The sequence below is a fragment of the Sus scrofa genome, chromosome 9 (assembly GCF_000003025.6).
Source record: "Sus scrofa isolate TJ Tabasco breed Duroc chromosome 9, Sscrofa11.1, whole genome shotgun sequence".
NCBI lineage: Eukaryota > Metazoa > Chordata > Mammalia > Artiodactyla > Suidae > Sus > Sus scrofa.
Window position 1 is genome coordinate 58,763,766 of NC_010451.4, and position 14,173 is coordinate 58,777,938.

The window sequence follows — 14,173 nt, forward strand, 5'->3', positions numbered from 1 at the left end:
CTTTTGCACCTCTCTTACATCTGCCATCTCCATGCTTCTCAAGCACTGGGCGTAGCCCTTACCTCACCTGTTCCCTGTAAGCAGAACAGGTTTTAGGTATTCAGGTAACCATGTGGGCAGGTTCCTAGTCAGGGAGCAATCACACTTGATTTCTGGCTGTGGGACCTCAAGTTACCAATGGTGGCGCAGCCTTTCCTTCTGTAAAATGGAGTCGATATTGTGTGGGTCTTTGGTGACAATGACATTTTCCAGGTACTCCTGTGTAAAACACTCAAAAGCCTTCCTGGCAGCTAGGTGTGCTGTTTAATGGTTAGCTGGGTTTTTTTAATGTAGTTTTTTTTTTAACTTTTAAAAAACATATTTAGCAGTGGACCAAACACATTGTTTCATTGTCTCAGGAGTTCCCAGCGTGGTGCAGCAGAAAGGAATCCAACTAGGAGCCATGAGGTTGCGGATTTGATCCCTGGCCTCGCTCAGTGGTTTAAAGATCCGGCGTTGCTGTGAGCTGTGGTGTAGGTTGCAGACACGGCTTGGATCTGGTGTTGCTGTGGCGTAGGCTGGAGGTATAGCTCCAATTAGACCCCTAGGCTGGGAACCTCCATATGCCGCGGGTGTGGCCCTAAAAAGACAAAAGACAAAAAAAAAAAAGGAAAGTCTCAGAGATGAAACCCGAGAGTGCAACGGCACCAGGTTCTCTGCTAGTGTTTCATCCCCAGCTCCCTTCATCCCCCTAAATGGCAGGGGCAGGGGAGAAAGCTCCTCGCCCAGGGGCTGCGCACCCAAGGGAGGGGGAGAGCTGTTAGGTGGTCGGTGAGAGGAACACCAGACAGGGAGGGGGTTCCAGAAGGAAGAAGAAGAAGGAACTGGAAGAGCAGACCAGTTGGGAGAAGGCAGGAGAGAGTGCATCTTGGGAACCTGTCAGGGCTGTGAATAGGGAGACGATGGGTGGGTAGTGATGAGAGGAGGATGCTGCCCGAGGGTGGATGGACCTCGCCACAGTGGGGGCACTGACTGCTTGGGGACCAAGCCAGTGGGGCATCTGCAACAACGTAGGGTCGCACCAAGTTTTTTTCATTTATATTTTTTTCCTCTTTCTAAAAATACATGACGATGGCTTTTTCTCTTATTGGTTCTGAGTATCTTTCAAACTGCTGGCGCCAAAGATTTTGCTGAGGAAATGGAATTGCATAGGGAGTATCAGAGCATATGACATAGGGGCAGAGTAGTTATTGTTACGTGAGATTGTTTTGGTGGGTCAACATTTTCATATAAAAGGTGTCTTTTATTGTGGATAGTTGGCCAGAAAAACTTTGAGAGGCATTGTTTTGTGAGAAAGTTTGAAAGACACCCCGACCCCCCAAGCAGCCCCAAGGGTGCATTTAAAGACAAGCCCCATCCCCCTCACCCCCTCTGCAGGCACACACTTACTGCTGAAAATATCTGACATTGACACAGAGACATTGGTAACTCTGTACCATCACAGACTCCTGCCTTAGAGGGAATTCCCATTGTGGCTCAGTGGAAAGGAGTCCGACTAGTGTCCATGAGGATGCAGGTTCGATCCCTGGCCTCGCTCACTGGGTTAAGGATCCAGCATTGCCATGAGCTGTGGTGTAGATCGCAGTCGAGGCTTGGGTCCCAAGCAGCTGTGGCTGTGGCATAGGCTGGTGGCCACAGCTCCGATTCAACCCCAAGCCTGGGAGCTTCCATATACTGCAGGTTCAGCCCTTAAAAAAAAGCAAAGAAGAAAAGAAAAAGGAAAAGAAAGTCTCTTGCCTTAGAAAGCAGGATCTTTATGGAACCAAAAAATGGAAGGAGTCCTGAAAAATGCTGAAGCCTCCTTGAGAACAAGGATTGTGTTTTTGTCACTTTGTTCTTAAGCCTCTCCCCCACCCCATACCCATATGCTCCTGCCCTGAGCATCAGGAGAGTGCCTTGGGTGCCTTGGGGAAATTCACATTGAATGAGTGCTTATTGAAGCGAATGGCGAGATTGGCCTCATGGAGCCTCAGAGAGGGAAGGTTGAGCGTGTGTATGTGTATATGCGGGCAGCGGGGAGGGCGCTGGGGGGGTTCTATATTAAACCTCAGCAATGTTCACTGTGATGGAAAGTGTCTAATCCTCGTCTAGGTGTTTACACCTGTGGCTCTGATGGGGTGGCCTCTGAGCGTGACACACCACCTCAAGTATCGGAATCTCATCTTGGGCTAATTTTCGAATGCTGATGGGTGTATTGATCTGGAAACAAGCTGGGTGAGAAAAGCCTCTGGTCTTGTCCGCAGACTCAGCCCAGCTAATCCTCTGTCGATATGCTTGGACTGGGCATTATTGACACCTTAATGAATAGAGGACCATGGTTTCCCAGAACCAACCTGTCCCCCCTCTTAAAAGCAATCAGACAAACTAAATAGAGCCAGGCGCCCCTGTTTCTGTCTTGGAAAGAGGATACATCACTGTCCAGGATTAAAAAAAGAAATGTATTTATCTTGGGATCATTTATTGTACTGAACATGAACCCTCATTCCCCAGCAGAAGCTGGCTGTCTGGATTCTGTTGAAGTTGAGGTTCAACCCTTTGCCAGGAACAGTGTTGGAATGAAAGGCATATTAATTTTTCAAAATGGTATTATCCTTAAACGCACACTCAAGAGCAGTAGCAGGAAGGAACTAAACTGATATTTCGACCCACAAGTGTGTGTCTTTGTGTATATATAGTCATCTTCATATATAAATAAACCCACATAGAAGGAAGGTGATGGCATTTTCACAGTGTCACATGAGCTTCTTCTTTTTTTTTTTGTGGCTTTTTAGGGCTGCACCCCCAGTATATGGAGGTTCCCAGGCTAGGGGTCAAATCAGAGCTACAGCCACCGGCCCATACCACAGCCACTGCAATATGGGATCCCAGCCGCATCTGCAACCTACACCACAGCTCACGGCAACGCCGGATCCTTAACCCACTGAGCAAGGCCAGGGATCAAACCCATAACCTCATGGTTCCTAGTCAGATTCGTTTCTGCTGTGCCATGATGGGAACTCCACATGAGCTTCTTAAAGTCTGGAATTGTATGCGCCCCCACCCCTTTCTACCAAACACCCCTACAGCCTACTGCTTCTTTATCCTGGGTCTTCTCTCTGGTTGTGGGACTGTGTGTTCAACTCCTGCTGAGAGCCCTGGGGATTCTTTCATCTCCCTGAGTGCCATGCTCTCCAGCCCTCTATGCCAGCCATCCAGGCCCCATTCACTGCTAGATAAATTGCCACTGAGAAACGTCTCTGGTTCCCAGAACCCTGGCCAAGCACTCAGCACATGTGGATGGGTAGAAAGCTGCCCTTGAAGCATCAGTTCCCATCATGTGGGGAAGATGGACTTGGTACCATTTTCCCAAGTCCTCCTAGAACTTGGCTAAATCCTTCCTGGGCCCCGACCTCTTCCACACCTGTAACTAGAATGTACACTGGCACCATTTAAGTCTTGGAAACGGGTTTGGGGTGAAGCAGAAAGAACAGCTTTGGAGTTCCCGTCATGGCTCAGTGGAAACGAATGGTTTGATCCCTGGCCTCGCTCAGTGGGTTAAGCATCTGGCATTGCTGTGAGCTGCGGTACAGGTCACAGATGTGGCTTGGATCTGGTGTTGCTGTGGCTGTGGTGTAGGCCAGTGCTGCAGCTCCGATTCGACCCCTAGCTGGGGAACCGCCATAGGCTGCGGGTGTGGCCCTAAAAAGACAAAAGAAAGAAAGAACGGCTTTAGCCCTTTGCCAGGCAAAGGAGGCCACAGCAGGCTAAAGTCTCAACACTGTGTCCTCCTTGAGTCCTTGAGAGGGGACAGCAAGGGGTTTTACAGGTTTGGCTTGAAAAAAACAGCGCAGTTGATAAGGACTAGGGTGCCCGCATTCTTCTCCCTCCTTAGATCATTGCAAAGTCATAAAGGTGGGAGTTAGATGGTCTGGTGACAGTTTCTGGTGGTCTTTGGGGTCATTGCACCTTGACTTTTTCTCTGCAGTGATGATTGCTCACAAAAGAAAGAGGGTGTTTGGCGGGGGGGTTCCAATTACAAAAGAAAATACTGGGTGTGATATAACTAAGGAGAAAGTAACCATTAGTAAAAGAAAGCAATTAAGTAAGGACGAAATCATTTGTGGAAAGCCAGTTGGAGTAAGTTTTTAGGTCAAGGCAGGGCACAACATCACAGAGACTGTTTTAACTAGTTTTTAGATGTAATAATATCTTCTAATCATTAACTCTTGAGTCAGCCTTTTGAGACTGAAGGGAGGCCTGGGAGGCTAAAGGAAAAACCTTTTACTTCAAAAGACAAGGACTTAGGGGCTAATATAGGGTTTCAAATCCCTGGGTCCTCTCACCCCCCTGGTGTTTGATCAGGCATTTTAATAGAGTTCAGAATGACCTGTACAGAGAACAGGCTGTCCCTTTGTATGGCAGCCACATTTCCACTAGTGCTGGGCACTCGTCTGTGCTCTGGCTCAAGGTCAGGGCCTGGCACTAGGGGCTGGCCTTGGCCTCGATCTTCCAGGACTTGAGCTTTCCAGCCCTCAGGGCAGACTTTCATGGGTGGCACGTTCTAGATCTGTGCTTGGTTCCCTAGGATATTTTAAAAATCTGCTGATCATACATCATACCCTCCTAGTAAAGGAGGCAGGAACTTGCAAAGGGCTGATTTTTTTTTTTTTTAAGTACTCCCCTCTCTTCTGTCCCACCACCTGTTGCTGTGGTATTGTATTCACCATGGTTTTTTAGGAAAGAAAGCTCTAGGCTAAATTCTTCTCCATCTTTCCCATGCTAATAAGGGCATTCTGTATTCGTGGAGTGACTGGGGCATGGAGGGGGGCCAGGCAGCCCTGGGCTGCAGAAAGAGACCCTGCAGTGGGCAGTGCAGGGGTTGGAGGAGCAGCTATGCAGTAGATCCCCGAAGAGCACCAGGCAGAGAACCCAGCCTCCAAGGCCAGGGAGGAAGAAGGCGAGGGAGCTTCTGACTTGCACCACCCAGCATCAGTGTTAGGGAGGGCTGCTCTCAGGGCTGTAGACAGAGTCCAGGCAGTCCCATGAGAAGTGTCTCCAAGGCAGGTCTGGTGCAGGGGTAAGAGCCTTAGGAAGAGAGTGGTCTGGTTCTGGAGCTGGTATGGTAAGGAGGTCAGGGGGAAGGCAGCCTGGGCTGGTGGCAGGAGGGTGGGGGAGGGGAGCAGGAAAGCTGAGCTAAGTAGCTCCTCACTACAGTGGCTATTTTAAATTAATTTTAAATGAGCTAAAATCAAATAAAATTCACAGTTCTTTTCCTTCAGTCACACTAGGCATATTTCAGAAGCTTCAACAGCCACGGGGGACCAGGGACTGCTATTGGATAAAATGTCCCATTAGCCTGAACCCTTCCTTGGGCTGCAGGTGCAAAGCAAGACCAGGCTGCACTGACCTCAAAGGCTTGGGTGTGGTGTGGAAAGGAGGATGGAATTTTAGGGAGAAGATGGCAGTGGGCAGGGATGGTGTATTTTAAAAACAAGAGGGAATTTTTGGAAAAGGTGGCTGGAGGTCCCCTGCCAGCTAGATGGAGAAAGAAGTCTGAAGCTGTGTCCTGAGGAGCAGAGGAAGGACACGGATGGGAATGGAGACATGGGAGTGGGGTGGGGGGGAAATGTGGCCACCAGGAGGTGGGAATTCTGGCTTAGGAGCCTCCCCCCCACGCCCCTGCCCCTCCCAGCCCCACCTCACGGGTCGGGGAGGTGGGGGTGGGGGTGGGGAAAGGTTATGTTATCTCCTGCAAAGTGCCCTGTGTTGAAGCAGCTCCGGGTTGGGGAGGGCAGAGGGGTGTGCAATGCAGCTTCCTGGACTTGTTGATTTTTAAGGTGCCTTGAATTCTCCCTTGAAAAGGAGTTTGTGAAAAGTAAGAGAAACCACCCATGGGTTTGTATACCCACTTAGGCAGCCAGAACGTAATCTTTGACACCAGAGTGAGGGAGGCCTGTCTACGATTTATTAAAATTTGGGTCCAGCGATTTCCATCTCTTTGACCTCAGGGTGCCCTGCTTTATGAGTGTAATTAATACGTGGCTGCGTCTCCAGTTCAGCGGCGTATTTTAACCCATTCTCCCCTTGTTCCTGCTGCCAAACCAAGCTTCCCGTGACACGGAAAAGCTCTACCCCTGGCTCCTTTGCTCCTTGCAAGAGGCACACCCTGGAAAGCAGAGGGAACAAAAATTCTTTGTGGGGCTGAGCTGTTGGCCAAATTCAGGACGGCGTGGAAGACTCCTCATAAGCCCTGGTTGTGTTTGGAGAAGCCCAGTGTGGTGGTGCGGGAACCCGACCCAGGAAGTCTGAAGGAACACAAGGGCTGTCCTCTTCCTTATCAGAGTGCAGAAATGGACTTGGCAAGCCTGCTGGGCTTTAATCTCACTTAGAGACATACTTGCACGATAGAGATCAGTAGAATATAGTGCTTACCAAAATGGGAATATTCCTGAAATAATAGTAATAAACAACAATAACAATAAAAGCTTTGGGCCCTTTATCAGTTTCCTAGGCCCTATCTAGGTCTCTCTTTTGTCGTCAGAGCATCTAATCTGCCCCCCCACCCCCACCCCTTTTGTTTGGTGTAAATGAGTTTTCCTATTTCTTCCTGGGCAGAATTAATCTGAAAAGCCCTGCTATTGTTTGATAGTTAATTACCTGCCTTTTAGAGTCAAACAGTTCTGAAGCTCATGTGAAGGGGAGAGGCGCTCTTGTCTATAGAATAAGACAGAAACAGAGGAGGAAGCCATGACCTGGCTGTCCATCCTTGTGCTGGTGGGATTCCAGAGAGAAAGGGATGAGGCCAGGGAAGAGCCAGCACCAGCAGGTGACTGGCAAACAGTAAAGCTTTGAGGGGGGACCAGCCCGTCATTACCTGGTATTGTTTCCCTTCTCAGAACCCTCTCCTCTTACCCACCTGATATGGAGAATTCTATTGCTTTCTAATCCTGAATAATTAATTGACCTTGTCAAGCCAAACTCATTATTATGATTAAGAGAACCGGAGCAATAACTTTTAATTTCTAGACACCTACGCCCCCGTAGACCCTCCCCACCCCAAACCTGATCAGAAGGGAATTTGAAAAACAACAGATTAAAGGGACTAATGTGCTCTAATCCTTACACTGAAAGCAAAGATTTCTGTCTCTTCAGCCACAGCCCTGAGAATGCAGCCCCCGCATCCCCCCCTCCAGCCCTGGAGGCTCCTGTGGAGCTGTGGAGACCTTTGCACCACCTAATTTCCATTCAGGCGGCATCTTGCTGAGTCCATAGTGGAGGAGCCTTCAGCATCCAGCTCTGAGTCCACAGAAGTCACCTTCTGAACACATCTGCTTTTTCCAGGTTCCAGGGACCCTGTGTGACAGTAGGTCACCTTTGCCATCCCAAACTGCTCTCAGCATGGTGTAGCCTCTTCCCGCCCTATTCAAGACATAGATGAAAACTCGCGTTCCGTCTGGTTGTGAGGCTGTGCCTCTGAATTGGACAGAATTTACAAAAAGTCAGGAAATTAAATTCTACTGAAAAATTAAAGTGTTTCTCAAAGCCCCCTGGAGACTGCAAGGAAGTAGGACATTTTACCTGAAATTGATTTATAGAATTTAGACAGCATGCAAATGAGATGACTCCGTTTCACCTGCTGAGGTTTAAAATTTTTGATGCCGTGACGGGACAGGGAAGGGGAAACGTTCCTAGTGAGTTTATTCAGTTTCAGGAAACCCCCTGGAACATCATCCATCTGCTCAGCCAAGTAGGGTAGAGTCAGACTAGAGGAATCTGAGAAAACCGCTAAAGTAAAAGTTATGTAGGTTTGACAACAGCAGGGTCTATGCCCTCTGCTATTGCCAGGCAGGGTCCTCCTGTTTTCCAGGCAGTTGAGAAAATTTGGCCTCTTCCTCCTGGTGCTTTTGGTCAGCACAGCTGCTAACAGCACGTCCCCCAGTCTAAGCTGCCCATGCCACTCAGGGTTCTAAGGAACTGGAGAGCTTGGGTGACCCTCCTGCTTCGAAGCAAGTGTTCACATGAGTCAGACAGCAAGCAGCCCTCCAGGTAAGCAGTTAGAGCTCCCAAGGGAGGGTTTTCCAGCAACCACAGAATTCTTATCCCTTAGGTGCTTTTTCCCAGGGAGTCTAAGCTGCCTCAGACTCCAAAACTGTGGGTTTGAGAAAAGTGGCCCTGATTCCTCCTGGATCATATGTAGCCCTGCAGCCTCCAAATAAGAGGGGTTGTCATTTTGTACTGGGGAAAGGGCAGAGGTCAGATCCTAAGTAGACTTCCTAGTACATCCCTTTAGACTCCTTCTCCTGTGTCCGAGGCTCCCTGTGGTTTACTTAAATTGAAGCAACTCTTCTTTTTAAGACAGTTTATTGAATTGAATTGAATTTATTTTATTTTATTTTTGAAGCGAGTATTTTTTTAAAGATTGTTTTTTATTTTATTTTTGAAGCGAGTATTCTTTTTTAAAGATTTTTTAATATTATTATTATTATTATTATTATTATTATTATTTGTCTTTTTAGGGCTGCATATCCAGTGTATGAAGTTTCCCAGGATAGGGGTTGAATTGGAGCTATAGTTGCTGGTCTATGCCAGAGCCACAGCAATGCCAGATAGGAGCCATGTCTGTGACCTACACCTCAGCTCATGGGAACACCGGATACATAACCCACTGAGCGGGGCCAGGGATCAAACTTGCATCCTCATGGATGCTAGTCAGATTGGTTTCAGCCAAGCCATGACTGGAACCCCTATATTATTTTATTTTTATTCATTTTTTTTTTTTGGCCACCCCATGGCATATGGAATTCCCAGGCAGGGATCAGATCCAAGCCATGGTTGTGACCCAAGCTGCAGCTATGGCAACACTGGATCCTTAACCCACTGCTCTGGGCTGGGGAGCAAACCCTTGCCCCAGTGCTCCCAAGACACTGCCGATCCTGTTGTGCCACAGTGGGGACTCATTTTATTTTATTTTTGAAGCAAGTATTCTAAATTAAGGATTGTAAGAAGTATCTTTGTGGTTTGGTGACTCACTGGATCTGACTCATCCTAAAATATGTCTGAAAAGACCCTCATGACCCTATCCCTAAAGATTCTGGAAGGTTATGCTTGTTAGGTGTGTATAAAGTTTTATCAAGAACAGTATCATTGATCTGAAGGTCATGCCTGTGGCAAAAGACTTAAAAACATTTGAAATTTCTCTTCTCTTCTTGCTAAAACTGAAATGCCTAGTTTCTCAGGGCATGAGGAAAGGTTGAAGGCAAGTCTCTTAGTTGTGAATTGAGGTTTGTCAATTCCATTTAACCGTATTTTGAAGCCAGGCACTGGGAACACAGTACCCCTTCCCTGCCCAGCAGAAGAGACCACTGTATTAACAAAAAGCTCTCTTAGAAGGCACAGGGGGTGTTTCCTTTGTGGCTCAGTGGTTAATGAACCCGACTAGGAATCATGAGGATGCAGGTTCGATTCCTGGCCTTGCTCAGTGGGTTAAGGATCCGGTGTTGTCATGAGCTGTGATGTAGGTGGAAGACGAAGCTAAGATCCCACGTTGCTGTGGCTGTGACATAGGCCGGCAGCTATAGCTCCTATTTGACCCCTAGCCTGGGAGCTTCCACATGCAGAGGGTGCAGCCCTAAAAAGAAAAAAAAAAAAGGCACAGGGATTAGGATGCTTGTACATAGAAATATCATGAATACACTGAAAGGGAAGCATTGAACTTGTCTGCAAGACGAGGCAAAGCTACAAGGTTGCATTTTTCCAGGGTCTTCAGGGGTGAGCAGGAATTTTCAGGGGATCTGGAGAGAAGCATCCTGGCCAGGAAAAGTGGCCTGCCCAAAGCTGGAAAGTCTGAAATTGTATGACACGGAGAAGGAAGAGGAGGATAAGGGCAGGTACCAGGGCAGCGCTCCTGGGCTAAAACTCCTGGACGCCTGGCCAGAAAGATCAGCTGCATCTAGCTTGAACCGTGTGTCCGGGAAGGAATTGCATTGTCAACGGACAGATGAGTGTCACATGGTTTTCCCTGATGTTATGCAAGAATATCACTTCTCTTCTTCAAGGAAAATTGCATTCAGTTGTTTTGTCAAAGACTGAATGTCCAGAAAGCTATCAGTGGAATAGAAACTGGCCAGTGCCGAGGCAACACACCTTGGAGGAGAGAGAAGTATTGGAAGGAAAGTGTATGTCCAAACCCAGCTGGTCCAATGCCCCCTGCATGTCCAAATACAAAGGGGGAGGACTGCCAAGACGCTTCTGCCACCGGGTCAACATTTAAAGGACCAGAACATAGGTTTGGTAATTGCAGTCACAGTCATGATGGTTTTCCCTCAGTGCAGTTAAGGTGCCTTTCTTAGTACATGAGCCAACAGAGCTCATGGCAGAGGGCTCGTTGCTCTATCATCATGGTGATTGTACCAGTGAGAGCAAGGATGCTGCCAGGAAGGGGTGCGTACCCCCTAGGGTCCAAGAGACCCATTGGCCACCAACAGCCTGATGCCCGAGAGCCAGTAGAGGAGGAGAAGACCTGTGTTTTAGATGTCTCCCAGCCAACTTAGGCTGTTCAGTGTCACCACTTGGAGTATATCTTAAGATTTATATTCCTGTTGAAAGTTGTCTGTGATAATTTAGTGCCTGACGTTGGTATGAAATCTAATTGGCTTCTGCTGGAGTTCGGCTCAGGGGTGAAATGCTCCTGGAGATGTTGGAGCACAATGTTTTTCTTCGGAGAGATCTTCATTGCATGTTATTTGAGGAAAAAAAATATATTGATTTAAAATTAGGGCAGTTTAATTTGGTGGCATGTTTTCTTTATGTCTCAATTATATATTCATGTCTTTGTGGTAAACTCAGCTGGTGGGGGGATTAAGAATTCAAAATAGAGGATTTTCACTTGGCAAATAGAGCTTTCTACTGTGATTAATTGGGAGTCTGCACAATGAACCCGGTGTTGGCTCCGTTGGGGATTGAATAGCTTAGCAGAAAGAAGTACATGTTAGGATTTAGGAGTCCTGGATTCCAGTCTGAATCTTGACATAAATACCTGGGGGGGAAAATGACCTATTTCTTTAATCTACTTCCGATTAGACAGACTGCATAGAAAAACTTTGATACGGCACACAGTCTCGTTTGGAGAAAGGTACCACATAGAAGGAAGCCGAACATCACTCCATAGCAACGTCCTTCATTTGAGGAATCGTTATCAGCCATGATGGTTGCCAGGCTCTTCCTTCCCTGTGTCCTCTGCTGGTTCCCTTAAACGGTCCTGATCCTCTGAGCCAGCAGTGTGCACATGTCCCGTGTCAGATGCGGGGCCCCATTTCCAAGCGGTTGTATGGATGGCAGCTCCCTTTTCCCATCCTGGTTCCCTCCTGTGCACCTGGTTTTCTGACCTCTGACCTGGCGATGTCCCTCGGCCCTCTTGTCATCATCCCCTTTCTCTTACAGTCCCCCTGGGCCTGGTTTGTGGAGGTCATATGCCTGGCCTTCAGAAGGGGGGCATTTGTGCTGATGCTGCCCCCACTCTGAGGACTCAAGCTAGCCGTGTTCTTTCTTGCTGCCTTGACTCAGAGCATCAGAATATCTGATTGCATTTTTCCCCTTTTATGTGTGCATAGACCACCATAGGGTGGGTTCTGAAATACACATGGCAAGAGACACAGAGGTGAAGGAGACTTGCCCCTATGATCAGGATCTATAACGGGGCTGGGACAGCAATTAGGGTGTGAAAGAGGAGCTGCTGGGCCAGAACTGTTCGCCAGAATCTGAGGTCTAAGAGGGTAAGAGAGAGATGCCTTTGCAGACTGGGGAGCAAGGCTTGGGTGTCTGGGAAGGCCAAACAAATAGAAGTCTTTTGAAATGAATGGCCTGACATTTTAGCTCTGGGCTGTTAAAATGAAAATAAAAGAGCTAGTCTGCCCACACCCTCTCTGCTCTCCATCACCCACCCTCTCTGCGCTCACAGGCAGAGTGCTCTTTTCAAGCCTGAACGTGTGGCACCTCAAGGACTTTACCAGCAGCTGCTCATCCTGCCACACCCCCTCTCGTTCCTGGTTCGCACCACACTCCCGCCTCGCTCTTCTCCTTTCATTTTATTTCTCTGGTCTTAATCTTTCAGGTCATGGAAATGACCAGAAATGTCCTTTGTCCATTCTCTGCTCTCTACTTTGCATCCTTCCCTCTTTTCACTCAGTTAACCACATCCATCCTTCAAACATTAGCTTGGATGTCCTGAGGGAGCTTTCTCAGACCTCCTGTCTTAGGTTAACCCCCAGCCCCACCTCCCCCAGGATTTAGAATCATGCAAATTCCTTGTGTTTCTCTCCACAGTTATAATTTGGCAGTTGTTTTGTGATTAGCTGATTATGTCTGTTTTCCCAGTAGACAGGGAGCCTCCGGAGGGCAAGAAGCCTGCCTGCTTTTGCATCCTATCCCCTGGTGCCCAAAAGTTAATGGGGGCTCTCGGGCTGCTTGTCGGATAAAGAATGGACCCTTAACGCTTATTTGTAAAATCATTAAGCAAACCGATTCATTGCAAGTCTGAGACTGGCACTGATAGTCTAAATAATGGCCACCCATTAACAGTCAGGTCCTAATTTTTGGAGTTGTGGTTATTGTACGTTGTGACATCTTTGCAGATGTGACAAAGATTTGAGGTGCGGAGATGAGCCTGGGTTAACCAGGTGGGCATTAAATGTCACCTGTATCCTTATCAGAAGGATGCAAGAGATTTGATACAGATACACAGAGGAGAAAGCCACATGAAGATGGAGCAGAGAGAGACTCAGAGTCGCTCCCTTTGACAATGGAATAATGTGGCCGGGAGCCTGGGGGTGTCGGCAGCCACCAGTCTGAAAGACACAAGCGCAGTTTCTCCCCAGAGCGTTCAGAGGCCGGGTGGCCCTGTAGGGACCTTGATTTTAGCCCAGTGGAATTGATTTTGGACTTCCTGGTCTCCAGAACTGTGGTTGAATAAATTCCTGGTGTTTTAAGCTGCCGAGTCTCTGGTACTTTGTTGCAGCAGCTACAGGAAACTAATACACCGGCCACCAACACTGTGAATCCCTGGCAGCTAATAGTCAGAAAATGTTGGAGTTACCGTCGTGGCAAAGTGGTTAACAAATCCGACTAGGAACCATGAGGTTGCAGGTTCGATCCTTGGCCTTGCTCAGAGGGTTAAGGATCCGGCGTTGCCGTGAGCTGTGGTGTAGATTGCAGACGCAGCTCGGATCGTGAGTTTCTGTGGCTCTGACGTAGGCCAGTGGCTACAGCTCCGATTCAACCCTTAGCCTGGGAACCTCCGTATGCTGCAGGAGCGGCCCAAGAAATAGCAAAAAGACAAAAAAAAAAAAAAAAAAAAAAAAAATCACCCATCGTTCCAGTTAGCCTCTCTCTCAGGAAAAAAAAAAAAAAAAGAAAAGAAAAAAAGAAAAAAAAAATCACCAAACAAAAAACAAAACAAAACAAACAAAAAACCAAACAAACAAAAAATAAGAAAAGGTTGGCATTCCAAATCTGCCAGAAGTTTAGGCTTGGCCAGTGTGACAGTTAAGAAAAAGTCACCTTTGGGGAGGGCTGTTTTCATTATTTCCTTTTTAAAGGAATCTCTGGAGACCCACCCTTGTAAAGTATGATGTCATCTCCTGATCCTTGGGGTACTTACAGGAGAAGATGGAATAATCCAGAGGCCAAAACAGAGGCTAAGCTCTTTGATGTTGGAAATAGTGCCCAGGTGCCTGTGGAGGGGTGGGGTCAGCCACAAAGGATTCTCTGGAAGGAGTCCCATGGTGTCCCCCTAGCCCTGGGCTGAGCCATGAGATCTGGTCTCGGAATGTGGGACTGGAGTTGAAGATAAATTTGCTCTGGGTGGAACCTGCTCCTTGGACTTGATCTCTAGTGTTTGTCTCAGAGGCATTTCAAACTCAGAAGGTACAGAATCAACCTCTTGAATTCTAGCAGAATCTGCAGATGGCCCCTCACCCTGACCCCACACTTTTAACTTCTATGATCTTCTCATCCAGTCAGTGGTAACCCTATTTTTTTTTTGTACTGTTTAGGGCTGCACCTGCAGCATATAGAGGTTCCCAGGCTAGGGGTCCAATTGGAGCTACACCTGCCAGCCACAGCTATAGCCGCATTAGATCTGAACCGTATCTGCGACCTA

General features: G+C 47.8%; 1 protein-coding gene across 9 annotated transcripts in view; it reads left to right on the forward strand.

The window, feature by feature from the left end:
• Positions 1–14,173, forward strand: part of NTM (neurotrimin) — a 1,001,784-nt gene that overhangs the window by 798,015 nt on the left and 189,596 nt on the right. The window lies entirely within an intron of this gene.